General features: G+C 40.6%; 1 protein-coding gene across 2 annotated transcripts in view; it reads left to right on the forward strand.

The window, feature by feature from the left end:
• Positions 1 to 19753, forward strand: part of LOC120542238 (teneurin-2-like) — a 1685504-nt gene that overhangs the window by 284859 nt on the left and 1380892 nt on the right. For both annotated transcript variants that reach the window (XM_039774544.1, XM_039774546.1), the window contains exon 2: positions 19408 to 19534. The gene's annotated coding sequence lies outside the window, so the exon portion shown is untranslated. The remainder of the gene's footprint in view (positions 1 to 19407; positions 19535 to 19753) is intronic.

A 19753-nucleotide genomic window follows, 5' to 3' on the forward strand; every position in this document is an offset into this window, starting at 1 on the left:
GATTTTGGGCTATACAAAAATAAATTGTATTGTATTGTATTGTATATATACACATATTCATGTTGTGGTTATTTAGAAAATTGCATACTAATAAGCACATAAGTGGGTTACACTGAAGTAGCTGCACCTTTTAGAGCTATTTGTACTCCTGTCGGCTCTGCTGATAATTGTCTGAATTCAAATACAATTAGTAAAGCAAACTCCACAGAAAAAGTGAATTAAAAAATAAAAAAAATTAAGTGTAAATTTGAAAATGCTTCACTTTTCTAAATACAAAAACACAGGTCAGCTAATTAAACAATGAGATCAGTTAAAGGTAGCCATGACTGACTGATTGAGAAACTGGCTGGAACAAAAACCTGAAGACACAGGGGGCCCTGGGGACTGAATGTCGAGAACTGCTGATTTAAGGTACTGTTGCAGTCAATTTTTAATTTTTTTTCATTTAAACAAAGGCTTTCATGAGTTTTTATTTAATGGCAGTTCAATTATTTATTTAAACAAACAGTGCAAATGACTTCACTACCAACTGCAGTCTTTAAAATATGCAGTAGTGTAAGGCATTAGTGTAATTTAAAGGTATCCTTTAAATTAAACAGTGTGTCTTTTTTGTTTAACCAAACAGAGCAAATTTATTTTTAAATTAACAATTCACTGCAAACAGTGAGCTGCTTGCACCGAATACCAGCCTATGAACAGAGCCAGGTCAATCCATTAGGTGATACAGACAACCATCTATGGCACCGTCATCTGAGGAGCGCCATTTATGAAAGGATGACCCCCACTCCCCCAGTTGTTGAATTCTAATGATACTGAGTTAGCACTGGTACCCACTGGGCACCATTTATGAAAGTGCAAATGTGCACGCACCATACATCAAGGGGCACACGCTCTTTAAAGTCTGCGGTAACTTCATTGTCACTTGTCACAATGTCATTGTCACTCATTCACACATCACTAATGAGGCAACATCTTTTTTTCCCAAAGTAGTTGTTTTAAAATGACCACAACTATGGGCAGACGCTGCCCAATCATCACTTGGAAGGATGTTATTGAAATGGATTGTCAGAGGTATGTAAAGCTTGTACAGCATGAGAACAACTTCAGTAGTCCAGATTGGTCCATCTAGGTGGTGTTGATGATGTCTGTGATGGGTTTAGTGTTGTAGTGTTCATTATACATGCATTCTTTACTGTATAGGCCCTCTAAAATTTGAAATTTACATTTTAATAGCTATTTTTGATTGTCTTACCAATGCATTGCACTTTGATTCATTGTTCAGATTTTACTTTACAAAATGCCAATAAGTTGGATTTTAATGAATAATTGGTGTTTCGTCTCATAGAGCCGATTAATATGCTTTGGGTTCAAGTTTTCCAATTTTGCGCAAGAATATCTAAAGCTCTGCTCATAAACCTTCATTTTACCTTCAGTGTGCCCCTCACCCCTTTAGTTTATCTCCTCATACCATGACTGGGTTTATCTTTGGCTACCCTAGCTTTCCGTCTCAAATCCTAAAGATGTGTAGGTTAGGTGTGTGTGTGTGTGTGAGTGTGCCTTGCACTGAATTAGCACTCTGTCCAGAGCTGTCTCCTGCCTACTACGCCAGTGTTTCTGGAACAGAATCTTTCCCTTAAACTGAAAAAAAGCAGGACCTGAAAGCAGTGGATAGATTGATGATCATGTGTGAGTAACTTAACATAGTCGGTATGGGTGATGTAAGAGCCATATTCCTAGTTCTATAAGATTCATGAATATTTTACTAGATGACGATGCATAATATATGGGAGGTTCCTATACTTAAGTAGAATTGTATTGGTATATTCTTGCCATTTCTAACAGCTTTGAGTAAACATTATTCTTCAGTTAGTGACAGCCTTGTCATGAGTAAGGTGTGGAAGGCATAAGGTTTTAAACTGTGCCAACCGGCCTAGGGCCTTTTGAGTGTGTGAAGTAAATATGTAAGAAAACAGCACTTTATTTATGTACCGTGCCGTACGTTTAAAGCATATAGAAGAAGAAGCTAAGAATCTTGAAGTATATAAGAAGTTAAGAATCTTTATGTATAGAAAGTAGAAGTAAGGAACTTTTAATATCAAGCGGGGTCATTTTTGCTAAATCGCTTGTAATTCGACCTCTCCAAATTAGAATCATTGCTGTTATTGAACTATCTGGAGTATAAACACATGTTTGGTCTCTTTGTAAAGGTAACATTCTCTAGTTTCACCCTTAGTAGTCAGAATCACTGTAGGTGTGACTGATCAAAAGTTATGCACATTAGAACTCACAAAAAAAACAATTTTTTTGTTCTCGCCTAAGTTTTTTTATGAAAATAAAGGAAAATAAAGCTGCAGTAGGTAGGTGGGGACAGAAACACACTATGTACCAACAGAATAACTTGTTGACTACTCACATTTCAAATTTGAAAAGAATACCTGTAAAATGACATTTTTACACCAGTTTTTATGTGGGCATGCCCAGGGGCTTTTTAGAGGGACCATTATCCACATTTTGGAACGTATGGAAAAAGTGTAATAACTTTTGAATGCTTCAACCCACAGATATCAATGAGGGCTCTACTGAAAGCTTACACCTAAAGGAATCTATATCTACACACAGTGTCACTCTATTAGTTATAAAAATAATAAAAACAATAAAAAATACACATTTCTATGTAAAATAGTCAATACAAGTCTTATGGGCCAAAAATATATTTATATTTTTATTTTTACTTTTTTTTATAAAATGCACACAAACTATATACATTTCTTTTACAAACTGTTACAAACAGCTCAGCGTTTTTCCATGTGCCACTTGATGGCAGCAATCACTAGCAAGCAGAAAGCACAAGGGCGTGGCACATGTCGCTCTCTGCCATTAGACGTCACCTGGGCGGTTGAATACTTTCGCAAAGCGTACATGCATCTATTATTTAATCGAGCGTTTATTTACGTTTATCGGTACGTTTATTCATATTTAAAATGCGAAAAAACTTGGCGAAATCACAATAAACCACCACGCACCAACTCTGCAGACCTTTGCGCAGCTCCGATCGTTTTGTTTACAAGTTAGTATGGCAAGTTACATATCAAAATGCTCGGCTGCTCATTGGCTGTAAGTTTTGAGTGTCAGTCACAGTGTCCAATCAAACTGGTAGATTCTACCAGGGTTTGAGTTGTACGTCATCCTTCAGCTGTCTGTGACACTCGTTGGCTATACGAGGTGCCAGTCAACCCCAGACCCGTCGTAATTGGCCAACTTAGGTGTCGATCAGAAGCTAACACTTCCGTGTTTCATGCGGTAGCATGGTTATCGCCGACAGAAACAAATTACGTCTGATATGATCAATATAAATGAAAAAAAATTACGTAGGTGGTCTCAAGTTATGAAACGTTTTCTGGAGTTTTTGTCCCTTTGAGGATATATCGTGTGTTTTGGACCTAAATCGTTTTACTGGATTATATTCGCTGGAGCCTTACGGACACAATGGGATCAATACTGCTCGGAAATATTGATGTTTGACTTGTCGGGGGTCTTCAAAGGTAGGGAAAGTCAACTCTTAAAAGTATGTACTTCTCTGTAAAAAAGGCTTTAGTGTCAGTGCTGTGGTTGTTGTGTGTCAAAATGGTTTATATCATCGGTAAGACGAGACTTTGATGTTTCATTTGATGGGTAGGGTGTCGAGATGCATGGCAGATGGGCATGCACACATTACTGTAACGTTTTTAAAACGCTGTTATGTCCCGGGACCGGTACGTGTGCGCGTTAAGGGGTTAAGTACAGAAGTAACTAAAGTTTCTCAAGAAAAGCTAACTTTAGAGAAGATACAATTTTCCTTTTTTTTTTCCTTTTATTCTACGTGTAAATATTTTTTCTTTTGTTCTTGTGTGGATTATTTGCTTTTAACCTTTACTAAATATTTTTAAAATGAACTTTTGGACAGTGGGATTTCTTTTGACACGCGTTTTACAATACAATACAATAAAGTTTATTTTTGCGTAGCCCAAAATCACACAGGAAGTGCCGCAGTGGACTTTAACAGGCCCTGCCTCTTGACAGCCTACCAGCCTTGACTCTCTAAGAAGACAACGAAAAACTCCCAATAAAAACCCTGTAGGGAAAAATGGAAGAAACCTTGGGAAAGGCAGTTCAAAGAGAGACCCCTTTCCACGAAGGTTGGGCATGCAGTGGGTGTCAAAAGTAGGGGGTCAATACAATACAATACAATACACAGAACAGAACAAATCTTCAATAAAGTATAAAAATAAAACTTTAAGAAGTACGGAGCAGAATTTAACAGTAGATGATATCACCTAGTAAGATTTGGATATTTTAGAGTCCTAGAGACATCATCCATCAAGCTGCCTCCCCCATTTGGTCCTTCCACAGCTGAAACCGTGCTGGGCCACCCAATCCGATGAAAGAACCCCTCTTTCCCACAATTCCTGCGATCCTCCATCAGGGATGACTTTACCATAGTCGGGCAAAACAACTTGGCAGGTGGGCCGTGGCACCAAGTGCAACATTTGAGTACCGAGAAGAGAAACAGAATAGGTGAAGGTTAGTATCCAATTATAACTATCATATTACTATTATTATCAGCTGCTCTAGTCAGGGTGTGCTAAACTGAAGTAGTGAGTCTTCAGCCGGGATTTAAAAGCTGAGACCGAAGGGGCATCTCTTATAGTCGCAGGCAGACCACTCCACAGTTTAGGGGCCCTGTAACTAAAAGCTCAACCTCCCACTGTTATTTTATTATTTCTTGCAATCATAAGCAGACCGGCATCTTGAGATCTTAATGTGCGCTCAGGTTTGTAAGTCATGATAAGTTCAGACAAGTAAGCCAGACCTTGACCATTTAATGCTTTATATGTTAAAATATAAACTTATAAATTTTACCCGTACTTGACTTCGCCTTACGCTTTGGCGGCTACAGGTGGTCATTACCGTTATGAAGGAATACCGGCAAATTCCCTCTTTTAAGTTTTCTGGCATTCATTTATTGTTTCAGTGTGAAACCAAAATGAGTCAAAACATCTTTTTTTCCAAGGCAGTTGTATCAAAATCACCAACACCTATGTGCAAAAACTGTCCAGTCATTACTTGGAATGACATTAATGAAATGGATTGCCAGAGGTCTGTAAAGATTTTAGAGTGTGGGAACAACTTCACTGGTCCTGATTGGTCCATCCAGGTAGTATTGATGATATCTGTGATTTGTTTAGTGTTGTAGTGTTCATTATACATACTGTATATTCTCTAATTTTTGAAATTTACATTTTGATATCTATTTTTAGATTATGTTTTACCAATGTATTGTGCCTTTATTCATTGTTCAGACTTTATTAAAAAAAATGCAGGCAAGTCAGATTGTAATGAATAATGGGAGTTCTGCTACAGAGAGCCACCAATTAATAGACTTTGGGTAGAAGCCAACAAATGTAGGATGTGTATTAGCTGAGGCTCTGCTCGTAAACATCTCCTCATACCATGTCTGGGTTTTTCTTTGGGTAGCCTAGCTTTCCGTCCCAAATCTGAAAGACGGTTAGATGTGTGTGGGTGTGTCTCGCACTGAATCAGCACTCCATCTAGGGCTGGCTCCTGCCTACTATGCCAATGTGGCTGGAACAGGATCCGAGTCCCCTCAATTGAAAAGAAAAGGTGGACTGGAAGGTGGTGGATAGATTGATGATCGTGTATGGGTAATTTAACATTACCGGTAGTGGTCATTTTTGGGTCTTGTCTTTCCGTTCCTGGACTTGTGATGGTCCATCTGAGATCCATCTTGATAGGTGAGAAGGCACTTTGTGGCATCAGGAGCTCTTAATCCTCTCTGTAGTGGTTAATCATATGCTTCTGGATGTTCATTACTTTGTAACCAACAGTATTTGCTGTATCTCATTCTATACCTGAGGTCTAACCCCAGACGTCAGTGCAGATGGAATGCACAAGCAGCTCAAGACATTAAGATATGAAAAACACCCGGCGCTGTTTGACTAGTGTCTTCCTTGGCACCAGTGTCATCCGTGGTACAGTGTAACACTTGACAGGTGTCATATCCTAAATCAGACAGGGCAGTGCACTTTCTCCAGTTTTTCACTTACCGTGTGCATGCAAATCTCTTCCTTTCCTATATGTTTCCATGATTGTTCTTTTTGGCCATGTTAATTGTTTCCCATCCTTATCCACCATTCAGTGATTCTTGCTATAGATATGTGTGGGTGTGTGTGCATTTGTGTCCGTGTGTCTCAGTATATTTACACACACACAATATAAAAAATGGAACTATTAATATACTAAAAATCAATGATGAATTACTGAATAAGGATCTCAGCTGGGCCAGTAAATGTCACTGTCGAGATGACGAGTTACATCCCTATCAACCTGATGGCTACAGGCCAGCTTGCAATGACAAATAGCACACCTAAAAGAGGACTTTTTTTCATTACTGGAATGATAAATTAACACATTTTTTGTCCACTCAGCTTTAAAGTAACAGGTTTATCTTGCAGAAGCAGTTTACAATGTTGGAGGTAATGCACTACTCCGCTAATGCAGCGCTCTCATAATATTTGTTTGTCAACCTTTTGAACTGTAAAAGCACAAGGTTGCCAGCTCAGGACCCAGGGGGATGTGAGCCATCTTGTGACCCTGAACGAGTCTGTGCATTTGTGCCATGCCTTGAAATGGTGTTCACTGAAAGCAGGTGTCATACAGTGCCTATGAAACATATTCACCCCCTTGGAAGTTTTAAAATTGTATTATTATACAACATGGCATCCCAGTGGATTTGATATGTCTTTTTTGACACTGATCAACAGAAAAAGACTTGTAAATGTCAAAGTGAAAAGAGATCTCTGCAAAGTGGTCTCAAACAATTACAAATATAAAACACACCATAAATGACTGCCTAAGTACTCAGTCCTTCAAGGCAGATTTTATTAGACGTACCTTTGCCAGTCATGACGGCCTTGAGTCTGTTTGCTCAGGTCTCTGTTTTTCAGCTCTGCACATCTGCATGCTGCCATTTTCCCCATTCTTCTATACAAATTTGCTCCGGCTCTGTTTCTGTCACATGATGATTGTGAGTGAGCAGCCTTTGTCAAGTTCAGCCACAAAGTCTTAACTGGATTGAGATCTGGACTGTGACTCGGCCACATTGTTTTCTTGAAGCCATTCCTTGTCTTGCTAGAAAATAAAATCTTCTCCCAAGGTGTGGGTTTCTTGCAGACTCGATCAGGATTTCCTCCAGGATTCCCTTGCATTTTGCTGCATTCATTTTACCCTCACAAGCCTTCCTGAGCCTGCTGCAGAGAAGCATCTGGTGACCAAAAAGCTCCATTTTGTTCTCATCAGGCCACAGTACTTTCTTCCAGCTGACTGCAGAGTCTCCCATGTGCCTTCTGGCAAATTCCAGCTGAGATGTCCTGTGTGCTCTTTTTTTTTCTCTCTTTACCAGTCACCCATAAAGCAATGACTGATGAAGCACCTGTTCAGGAGTTGTTGTCTGCACAGCCTCTCTAATGTGAGCTCCTTCAGAGTTCTGAGAGGTCTCCTGGTGGTTTCCCTAACTCGTTTACTTCAGTTTTCGATGGTGCCCTGCTCTAGGCAGATTTACAGATGTGCCGTACTCTTTCCATTTCTTCATGATTGATTTCATTGGACTCCAAGGGATATTCAGTGACTTGATTCTTTGTCTGCATTCCCTGACTTGTGCGTTTCATTCCTATTTTCATTGAGCTGCTTGTTGTGTTCTTTTGTCTTAATTGTGTAGGTTGTTAGGCCACCATACTGATTTAGCTGAAAGATGGCCCTTTCACATTCGGGTGCATTTATAATTCAGTCAAGTGAAACCCCAGATAGGTGATCACCATTGATTAAATTATGTGGCATATAAAATAGATAGATCGATAGACAGATAAATATGTAAGGCACAATATGATAGATAGATAGATAGATAGATATGGAAAGGCACTATACGAGATAGATAGTTAGAAGTGCTATATAACAAATAGCTACAAAAGGCAGATATTAGAAGTGATAGATAAAGCACTTGTGTAATTCAAAATGCTTTTTGTGAAAGGCTCCGTGTTGAACGGCTGCTAAAGGCAGACGATAGAGCACTGTATATATGTAACAAATCAGTATGTAATGTGGTAAGGAACTAAACGTATGAAATATTTGTATTAAATAGAGATACAGTACAAGAGAAATAGACTGGTTATCAATAGATCTTTAGCTATTTAAGTGCTGTATAAAAACATAAATTCAATTATTAAATTAGGACCACTATACTAATACTGGGTAGGGTCTACTTTTGCTCTCGAAACGGCCTCAGTTCTTTGTGACATGAATTTGTCAAGATGCTGGAAACATTCCTTTAAGATCATGGTCAATGTTGATATGATTACATCACACAATCTATGCTGACTGGCAGTTGCGCATTCATGCTGCGGATCTCCTGTTCTACCACATCCCAAAGGTGTTCTGTTGGATTCAGGTCTGATGACTGGGAAGGCCAATGAAGAACACTGAGCTCATTGTCAAATTAGTGAAACCAGTTTGAGATGACATTTATTTTGTGACACCCCAGACAGTCACAGTAATTGATCTTGTTATGTGGTGTCTAAAACATATAGATAGACAGATAGATAGTGTGACAGCAGGGGTCGCTGTTGCCCCGTGAAACCCGCAGACAACACGTACACCAGGTAAAATAAAGAAATGAAATTTAATATTTCTAATAATGTGCACAAAGCACCTCCACCTCCAATATACTCAATAATAATCACAATAACAATAAATCAATAATAATACACAATCAATAATCCTCCTCTCCACCCAGCAGCTCCATCACCCTTCCTCCCAACTCAGCTCAGTCTGTTGGGTATCCCACAGTCCTTTTTATAGTCCTTGACCCGGAAGTACTTCTGTCCCTCAGTCCATGTGATTTCATAGCACTTCCAGGTCAGATGAAAACTTCTTCTTTTCTTCAGCCCGGAAGTACTTTAGTTCTTCCATCCCCGTGACTTGTAAGTACTTCTGGGCTATAATAGAAACAATGCTCATGTCTCCCTGCAGTGTCCTCTGGTGGCCCCCATAGTATCCAGCAGGGCTATGAAGCCGAACTCCATGGTCCATGATGCCATGCTGGAATTCGGGGCACCTCCATGTTGCAGAGAGGACTCCATCTAGCGGCGTGGGGGTATTGGCCGGGATAAAGTTCCGGCCATATGTCACAATAGATAGATGTGAAAGGCACTATATAGTAGATTCACTAAGTGTAAGTTGATTAGAATTGAACACATTTATCTGTTACGCTTTCACAGTATAGGATGCCAGTCACTGGCACTGTATATTGGTGCAGTGTATTGCACATGGTGTAATTTTCTTTTAAGATGTCTGCTAGACTGACTCGGTGCCATTCAGCAAACAGCCAACACGACCACCTCGACCGTGGGGTGACTCATTATAGAGCCTGATGGCTGAGGGTATGTGTGACCTCACATTGTGCTCCTTGGAGTGACCCAGTTGTCTCAGTTTGTCACTGAAGGTGCTCTTCTGCTTCACTAAATCCTCATACAAGGGTGAGAGTCATTGTCCAACATATTTGCCAGCTTCCTGCATGACATCTTGTTCTACACTGTAAAAAGAAAAAATTTAAGTTTATGGTAAAATACTGGCAGCTGGGTTGCCAGAATTTTACAATAAAAAAGGTCTATAAAAATGTTATTTTTATGATAAAAAACTGGAAGCTGGTAAGCCAGAAATTTACCGTAATAAATAAGTTAACAATATTTTTAGGTCTATGGTATAACTTTGTAGTAAATTACTGTTTTTTCTTTACAGCACATTCCAACAGAAGAAAATGTCTAACCATAACCAGAAATCCATGCACTGTCATAAACATGCCAATCAATAAACCAATTAGGAAGTATTGTCAGGGTCAAACCTCAGTACGCAGGTTACATCAGTAAAGTAACAACAACCAATAGCAAACATGTACTATTTAATTATGCACATTCAGTACAATTCAATGTTTAAGGAAGTTATGGCACATTGTCTGGTGGGGAAGTAAAGTTTGCTTTTGTGGTGTATGGTGTCCTACAGGTGTGCTGGCTTATTGAATACAATCCACCATAAATCAGCTTCTATAACCTCAAAAAACCTTCAGCACGCAGGGAAAAATAAATCTGAGAACTTTAAGTTTAATATCCTCCTGTTCAAAGGTATGCAAGTTCACTAGGAACAGTGTGGTAAAAGGGGGCATTTCCTTATGCAAATATCATAACTTCGGTGTTACTGACACAGCGCTTTACCGTTTTACATTTTACAGTGGTTTACCTTCGCTATTTAACAGTTTTACACTGTAAAATTAACAAAAGGTTTTTTCAGTGCAATTGTAATGCATCTGTAAACGGTATGTAGCATATTTTGAAGGTAGAAAAATATCAATTTTACAGAACTTGGCTGTAAAAAATAATGAATAGATATGCAGGTAAATTTCAGTAGAACATTTTTTAAGAAAAGGTATTTTACTTTCACCATTTACAGTATTTTTACTGTTAAATTTACTGACATTTTTTACTGTGTACTAATTCCCCCAGTGAGTTCAGCCTGACTCCCCAGGTGGAAGCAGCCCTTTAATCAGTTTCTTTTGTCTGTTAGTATCACCTGATATTTTGATGAAAATGAAGCCGCCCACTACATAGTGGCCAAGATACACCAACTGACCTCGGTTGGCTGCACCACTGGTGATTTAGGTATGTCATATTAAAGGAGGTGAATACTTATACCATCACTTATTTAATGTTTTTTTTATTTGCAGAGATGTGTTATTTAAAGAGTTTTTTTTTTTTTCTGTTAATGAGGGTCAAAGCAGACAAACTAAATGCACTGTGTATTCAATCCTATATAATACGCTACCATGGCTGTTCGTTTGTCTGTCCAGGATTTTAAATCACCTGTTGCTCGCAAACTGTTTTACCTATTGACTTGAAATTTGATACACATATACTACGTGACGCCTACTATCCGCTTTTGGGGTGATGATTTTTATTACTCCTTTTATTTTTATTTTACTTTATTGTAGTGTTAACTCTCAGCAGCGTGCAGCAGGGCGGCCATGCGTCATAGGAGTATGGGTGCCGTTCTCATTCCCTACCACCTTCGCTAATCATTCTTGAGGCAGATTGAAGATTTAAGTGCCAGCTTAAGTGAAAAATGAAAGAAAACGTACTAAGTAATTGCAACACAAAAACTAACTTAATCAGTTTTAACGCGAAAAGATGCTGACGAAAGAAGAGAAGAAGCGGGCCACTAGGGTGGAGAAAAGAAGAGCAGCTCAGGAAGCAGCAAGCGCATCAACCTCTGAGCAAACGAATGATAAACGTACAGAGAAAGAGGACGAAAACTATAAGTCAAGTGTATTCACTACACGTTATTGTGCAGTACACCTTTACTGGTGTTATATAATTTCCAAAGGAGGTGAAAACTTTTTATAGGCACTGCATTTAAAAGACTGTGTTGGTGCACCATAACCTTCTACACGGCAGCTAATTGACCTTTTTTGTTTGTGGAGCTATGATTCATAATAGATTTGCAGACATGACATGAAAGTGTGCTTACTGAAATGAGCACTACTGTCCCATCAATAAAGGGTAAATGGAGTAAGGCAGTTCTCCCCCAACCCACGTATAAATTACAGGTTCTGAGATGTGTGTGCTTCTGCCCTCAAGTAGACTGAATTTAAAACTGACTTCACCTCAGAAGTGGCTCAAGAACAAGTATTGGACCTTGCGCTAATCCCAGGATCAGAATCATTCCCAGCATTTATCAGTGAAATACAAGCATCTGCTCAGAAAGGCAGTCGACCACATCCATTGATGAAAGCAAGTTAACAAAAGAAAAGGTCCATGAATGTGTTTATTTATTTGGATAGTAAGTCTGTTTTTTAGGTTGTCTGTCACAAACATTTGTAGTCATGAATATTTGGTTGTGGACACTCCTGTCCTCTGCTCTGCATGTTTGGAGAAGTTCGTGGGCTTGTCAGTTCACTCTGGATCAGCGTCCGTGCAGCGAGATTTGCTGAGATTTGCATAGCAGCGTCTGAGAAGAAGGAGACATCGAGAGTGAAAAAGAGAGAGAGAGACCCCCAGAGCGTGAGACTTGGCAGCTTGGGCAGCTTTATTTTCTACTGTTTAGCTTGCAGGCTTGTTCTTCAGACGGTAGCCAAGTTTAGCTTGTCCTCATTCTCACCTTGTCTGACCTGAATGCAAAACCTTTCACTGTGTGCTTCCTTTCCTATTTCACATTCCTGAGAGTGCATGGTGTGAGAGCAAAGCAGTCCGTCCTCAGTGAAAACCCTCCTGCCATCTTACATTTGACTGCTGTTGCTTCATTTTTTCTTCTTGGGCTCACCTTTGTACTTTTTACATGTTGTCACGATGACATGTTGGCCATACCTGATCTGTGATTTGTTGTAATAAACTAATAAACTTAGTTGTAGTGACTTGTGCAATTTGAAATGCTTTTTGTGAAAGGTGCTATATAACAAATAGCTGTAAAAGGGAGATATGAAATGGACCCTGTAATAGCGTAGTGTACGTATGTAAAAAAATCAGTATGTCATGTGGCAAGGAATTAAAAATAAGAAATATGATGTATAGGGGCTGCACGGTGGCACACTGGTAGCGCTGCTGCCTCGCAGTTAGGAGACCTGGGTTCACTTCCCGGGTCCTCCCTGCGTGGAGTTTGCATGTTCTCTCCGTGTCTGCGTGGGTTTCCTCCGGGTACTCTGGTTTTTCTCCCACAGTCCAAAGACATGCAGGTTAAGTGCATTGGTGATTCTAAATTGTCTCTAGTGTGTGCTGTGTGTGTGTGCCCTGCGGTGGGCTGGTGCCCTGCACGGGGTTTATTTCCTGCCTTGTGCCCTGTGTTGGCTGGGATTCACACCAGCAGACCCCCGTGACCCTGTTGTTAGAATATAGCGGGTTGGACAATGGATGGATGGAAATAAGATGTATAAAATAGAGAAATGATAGAAGAGGTTGGTTATCAATAGATCCTTAGCCATTTAATAGTGCTGTATGATAGATACGTCTTCATCTTTTCCCACTTCTGTGTTGGGTCCATGTGCCCAATCAACTGTCTCCGTGAAGCTAAATTCAGATCTTCTTTTGCTTTATCCTTCCACCTCCACTTTGGTCATCCCCTGCACTTCCATTCGTATCTCTCTTTTGCCCACACCTTCACTGTCTCCCCTCATCGCATGTCCATACCACTTCACTCTACTTTCCTGTATTTTTCTCCCACTTCTGTTGTATCTCTGATTGTCTTATTTCTGATTCTGTCCTTTTTTTTTTGTAACTCCACACATCTATCTCAACGTTTTCATTTCTACCACATCCAACTTCTTCTCCCGTGCTTCCTTTACTGCCTATGTCTCAGCTCCATGCATCATTGTTAGTCTTACCACTCATTAACTTTAACCTTCTCCTCAATTCTTTTATCAAACAATATGCCTGATAGCTTCTTCTCAATTGTTCCATCCACACTGCACTCTATGAAATATCCTAGATATTTCAACTTTTCCACTCTGCTGGCTAACTTCTGAATCCTGATGATCATTAAACTTCAGATATTCTGCCGTCTTTTTCCTATTTATCTTCAGTCCTCTGTCTTCCAACGCCCTCCTCAATTCTTCCATCTTCTTCTCCAATACCTCTTTTCTGGTGCCACAGCACACAATGCCATCAGCACTAATCCGATTGGTCTTTTACCCCACAACTCAAACACATCCATAACCCGTTTAAATAGGTCAAGACTTCAAGATCATCCCTGGTGCAGACCTCCTCTAACTTGATCTTGTCTGTTACCTTAACCCGAGTCCTCACTCCCTCATGCATATCCTGGACAGTCCTCACATAATTCTCTCATTGATCATAATCTTAGGACCGCTATACTAATATGTGGTAGGGCCTCCTTTTGCTTCCAAAACAACCTCAATTCTTCATGTCATGAACTCTACAAGAATGTTGGAAACATTCCTTTGGGATTCTGGCCCATGTTGACATTAATGCATCACTCAGTTTCTGAACCATGCTACAAATCTCCCATTCTGCCAAATCCCTTAAGGTGTTCTATTGGATTCCGGAAGGCCCCTGAAAAGCACTGAACTTATTGTCATGTTCATGAAACCAGTTTGAGATGACTTTTGCTTTGTGACAGGATGCATTATCGTGATAGAAGTAGTCATTAGAAGACGGGTTACTTGTTGCCATGAAGGGATGCACATGGCCTGCCAAAATACTCGCATAGGCCTTGGCATTCAAGCGGTATTAACAGGGTCAGAGTGTACCAAGAAAACATTCCCCACTCTGTTACACCACTACCTGTTGTTGTTGGACTGTTGACACAGGGCAGATTGGGTGCATGGATTAATGTCATTGGTGACCCTACCACCTGTGTACCTCAGGAGAGATTGAGATTCATCAGACCTGACTTCGACTTTACCATCTTAATCTGCTTAGTTTTGGTGAGCCTGTGCCCACTGCAGCCCATTCAGGAGTCTGTTCTTGGCTGACAGGCGTGGAACCTGATGTGGTCTTCTGCTGTTGTAGCCCATCCACCTCAAAGTTTGACATGTTGTGCATTCTGAAATGCTTTTCTGCTTACCACAGTTTTACAGAATAATTATCTGAATTACCGTAGCCTTTCTGTCTGCTTAAACCAGGCAGGCCATTCTCCTCTGACGTTTGTCATCATCAAGCTGTTTCTGTCTGCAGAACTACCACTTGATGGATGATTTTTGTTTTTCACACTTTTCTGAGACACTTGTGTATGAAAATTTCAGAAGATTAGCAGTTCCATAAATACTCAAACCAGTCCACCTGGCACCAACAATAATGCAATGGTCAAAATCACTAAGATCATATTCTTCCCCATTCTGGTGTTTGATGTGAACCTTAACTGAAGATCCTGACCTTTATCTGCAGGATTTTATGCACTGCTCTGCTGCCACGTGATTGGCTGATTCAATAGTTGCAGGGGTTAGCAGATTTACAGATGTCCACAATAATGTGCTCAGTGAGTGCAGATGGACAAATGAGAAAAACTCTATCCAATGTGGTGAGGAACCACACAAATAAAATACCGTATATAAAATAGAGAAATGAAATCAACAGGCTGGGAATCAATAGATCTTTAACTATTAAAAAGTGATGTGTAAGACGGAAGGATGGACAAATGGCAGGGAGGAAGGGGGTTGTGTAAAACACAAATAGACTGACAGAAGCTGTAATTCGGATGCTGCCGTTCAAGGAAGGCGGATGTAATAAACGATGGACATTAAAGAGGGAGGCAGGAAGAAGAGGGAAAGGCTAATGATGGAAATGAAAGGTGCTATGCAAAATTAATAGGGAGGGAAGTGCTAATAATAGCTGGAGAAGGTGTTAATGCCTTTAAAGTACTGTAGAGTATCAAGAAAGAGACTGCAGTATCAATATAAGGTGCTACTTATGTTGTGTTACAGCCTGGTCTCACGTACTGTACATGTCCTCTTCGGTTATTTTTGAATTCTTATATTTTTGACGTTTCTGTCTAATTTCTGTTAGGTTTGTTTATTACTGAGTATCGTTGTACTGTATCGTTAAACTGCCTCCCTTGCTGTTGTTAAAGAAAGAGACTTGACACACGTAAAAAGGTTTGGGGCATCTACCCGTATAATATTCCTAGCTGCAAAGGTTTGGTTTTTCAAGCAACAATGAAGTTGACTGTAGAGAGTCCAGGACAGAACTGATGAAGGATGGCAAAGATGGCGGTTTTAAGTGATCAGACAGGGAGTGATGTAGGGTCACCGGAAGTGATGTTTTTCTGGGCTCCGGAACCGGAAGTGACGTTCTTCTGGGTGCCGGAACTGGAAGTGACGTTCTTGGTTCAGATAGGTTTTCCCACGGCTGGTCTGAAGAGATAACAGGAGAAGGTTTAGTGCACCCTGCCCTCCCCTGGCCTGGCGTGGAATTGCCTTTACTTGGTCCACACAACGTCCTCCTACTCGCACGTGTGTGATGATGAAACCCCCAAGCGGTGAAGCCACCTTGACATTACAACTGAGGGACTACCCTCCACCTTTCTGTTCTGGTGGACTAGGTGGCGTCCCTCAAGTTGTCCTCGAGTGTTGTTTGGAGTTAGTTCTGTAAGTGCTGCTTTCTTACAGTTCTCTGGTTTGGAGGATTCTTTGCTGTTTGGGGTCTGAAAATGGTTTACAGGTTTGGACTTTTGTGTTGCGTTGTCTTTACAGTCACATCCTTTGCACCTTTTTCCCTTATTTTCTGTTTTGTACTTCTTTGATTACTTTTTGCATAATAAGTTCTTATTTTATAAAGTCTTTTAGTCCATTCAAGCTAGAGGTTTAATAGTTCCTCTGTCATGATGGCTATATTTATGCATATTGAACTTTTAAAGTATATTGTGTGAAAGATCAGCCCGGCAACAGACAGACACGGACTCCAGATGTCCCAAAAACACACACTATTTATTTGAAGTACTGCACACACAATACCGTACACAAACCACAAGGCTCAGTCCTTTGTGCTTCTCTTCAGCCGCCTCCACTTCTCTCTCGCAAGCTCCGTCTTTTCCCTCCCGTCTCCGACTCCTCGAATGGAGTGAGGTGGCCCCTTTTATCCCACCCCAGATGTGCTCTGTGATGGTCTTCCGGCAGCACTTCCTAGTGTGGTGGAAGTGCTGTTGTCTTTGGCTCAGGAACCATCCAGGCACCCCCTGGTGGCGACCACGAACCCCCACAGGGCTGAGTTTCCCAGTTCCATGGTCCTGATGGAATCCAGGGGGGCTGCCCTCTTATACCCAGGGGGAGGTATTCTCCCTCTCCCGGTCCTTCCGGGTTCCAGGTGTCCCGGTAGGGCAAGATCTCTGGGCGTCTGCCACAATTGTGAACTTCAAAAGCCAGCACATTTTTACACATTTTGTGATGCTTCAGCCTTATCAAGCAACATTCTGTACCACAAAAACAGAACTGTAGGAATTTTTGCAATTTTATTGCTATTATACGATTGACACAAGTACTCAGGCCCTTTGCTGTGACACCAAAAAGGTGGGTCCCATTCCGTTGGTCATTATTGAAGTGTTCTTCATCTTCTTTGGAGTCCACCTTTGGTTAATTGGGTTAATTTGACCTGATTAGGAAAGTTGCACAGCTGTCTACAGCAGGTCCTACAGCTGAACAGAGGTCAAAGGAACTGGATGCAGAGCTTAGAGACAGAACTGCGTCATGTCAAATACCTACAGAAGGCTACAAAAAATGTCCTGTAGCAGCAATAAAGACTCCAGAGAGCTAAACTGTCTTCAGATTTCTGAAATGGAAGAAGCTTGAAACAACCACATCTCTTCCTTAAGCTACCCACCCAGTTGAAATATGCAATTGTGGGGAGAAAGGCCATGGTAAGAGATGCAATCAAGAACACAATGATCACTCTGACCGAGAAAAAAAAACAAGCTGGATGGAGTTTGAGAGGACTTCCGGAAGAACAACCACCACTGCAGCAGTCTACTAATCTGCTCTTTAGTGCAGAGTGACCAGATGACACGTGAAAGTCTGCTTGGAGTTTTCAGAAAAGACACCTAAAGGACTATGAGAAAGAAGATTCTCTTTTCCAGTGCAACCAAAATTGAACTGCTTGTCCACGGTTCTTAACGTCACGTTTGAAGGAAAGCGGTCACCCCACATTAACTTCATAATAATGTTCCAGTGGTGGAGAATGGTGTTAGCAGAATCATGCTCTTGGGTGTTTTTTTAGGGACAGGGATTTGGAGACAGAACCTGTGTAGAGATGGAAGAAACTTCCAAAAGGACAACCATCACTGTAACGCTCCATGTATTTGGGCTTTATGGCAGAGGTGCCAGATAGAAGCTTCTCTTAAGTAAAAGACACATGAAAGCCCACTTGAATTTCACAAATAATAACCTAAAGGACTGCGAGAAATAAGGTTCTCTGGTCCGAAGAAACTAAGATTAGTGTCAAGTGTGGAGGAAACCTGGCACTGATGAACGCCTGCGCAGCACCATTCTAATGGTGAAGCAAGATGGTGGCAGCATCATGCTGTGGTGTTGTTTATCAGAGGCAGGCAGTGGGAGATTAGTCAGGGTTGAGGGAAAGCTGAACAGAACAAAGTTCAGAGCGCTGTGGACCTAAAACTGGGCAGAAGTTTCACCTTCTAACAGGACAATGATCCAAACCACAAAGTAAAGACAACAAAGGAGTGGCTTATTGACAACTCTAAGAACATTCTAAAATGGCCAAACCAGATTAGTTGTCTGGAGAGCACTGAAAATAGCTGTTCACTGAGGGTCTCCATCAAATCTGACAGAGCTTTAGAGGACCTGCAGTGAAGAATGGCAGTAAACCCACAAATACCAGGAGGGTACAGCTTGTTGTGTCAATCCCAGCAACACTCCAGGCCATAATCTCTGTCAACTAAAACGGTCTGAATACTTGTGTCAATGGCATATTTCACTTGTTTTATTTTTAATTTGCAAAAATATTGAAAGCTGCATTTTTTGCTTTGTCATTTATTAAGTGATACTTGATGAGTGAAAAAAATGGATTTAAATGATTTTAGCACAAGGCTGCAGCAGCAAAATATTAAAAAAAAAAAAAAGCCAAAGGGTCAGAATACTTTCTGAAGGCTGTGTGTGCCCACCTATCTATGTATTGTGTTTTTTTTTATTCTATGAGAAATTATATTATTTAGGTTTAATCCGTAAGCTTTTTGTTTAAGACCTTTTATTTTTTGGATTGATTTGTTTGTTTGTTTAATTAAAACGGCCTAAAAAAATGCTGTCCAGTCCAGCAAAAGGAATAGCAATCTGTTGAATCATCATTTACACAGAGAACCACAGACACCAGGGATTAGTGACCAAGTAGTGTGGTAGACAGTAGGACTTTAAGGACTTTCAACACTCGACTTGATGTTTTTTTAGAAGAATTAACTGGACAGGACTGGCGAACTTTGTTGGCCTGACTAGCCAGTTCTCATCTGATGTTCATTGTCACCACTGGCTGGCTCTCAGAGGTGGCAGAGGAAATGTTCCTTTAACTCTTCAGAGATGTTACATGCCCTCAATGGGGAGAGGTTGGCATCCTTGACAATAGGAGAATATACTCTGGTTACTTTCGGGGGTTAATTAGATTCTTACAGCAAGAAAATTTAGCAATTCAGAAGACAACGGGTTCCTGATCTGTGGCTCTGATTTGAGGTCACTGTAATGTTGTTGTTCTTGTTTCTCTCTGGTCTTTCGTGTGCTGTTGTCATTTTTTTTTTTGACTTTATCTCTGCTCTTTTATGTGCTGTTGTCATTCTTTTATCTTACTTTCTGGTCTTTTGCAGATTCCAGTGGGTGACACTTCCAGAGCCAGCCAAATGTCATTGCTGAATTGTTTTCATCAGGTTTCTGCTGCTTTACTTAAGAGGCCACACGAATATAAGTACATTGTGCTTACGCTACAGCAGCAGGGTGAGTTAATTTCTTTCTTTTTCAAATCGCTTTATTTAATCTCACGCCCACCTCTGCTTTGTATGTGTGTTGTCTGTGGCTGGTCTCACTTTGATCTTGCCAGCAGGTGACTGATCACACACAGCTAAGAGCTTTTCTGATAGGAATCTGCATATTTTCCCAGTACAAAAGAATTTAATGAAGGTGTACATTTCCACCTACTGTACTACGCTTTACAGA

Source organism: Polypterus senegalus, chromosome 13 (genome assembly GCF_016835505.1).
Source record: "Polypterus senegalus isolate Bchr_013 chromosome 13, ASM1683550v1, whole genome shotgun sequence".
NCBI classification, from domain to species: domain Eukaryota; kingdom Metazoa; phylum Chordata; class Cladistia; order Polypteriformes; family Polypteridae; genus Polypterus; species Polypterus senegalus.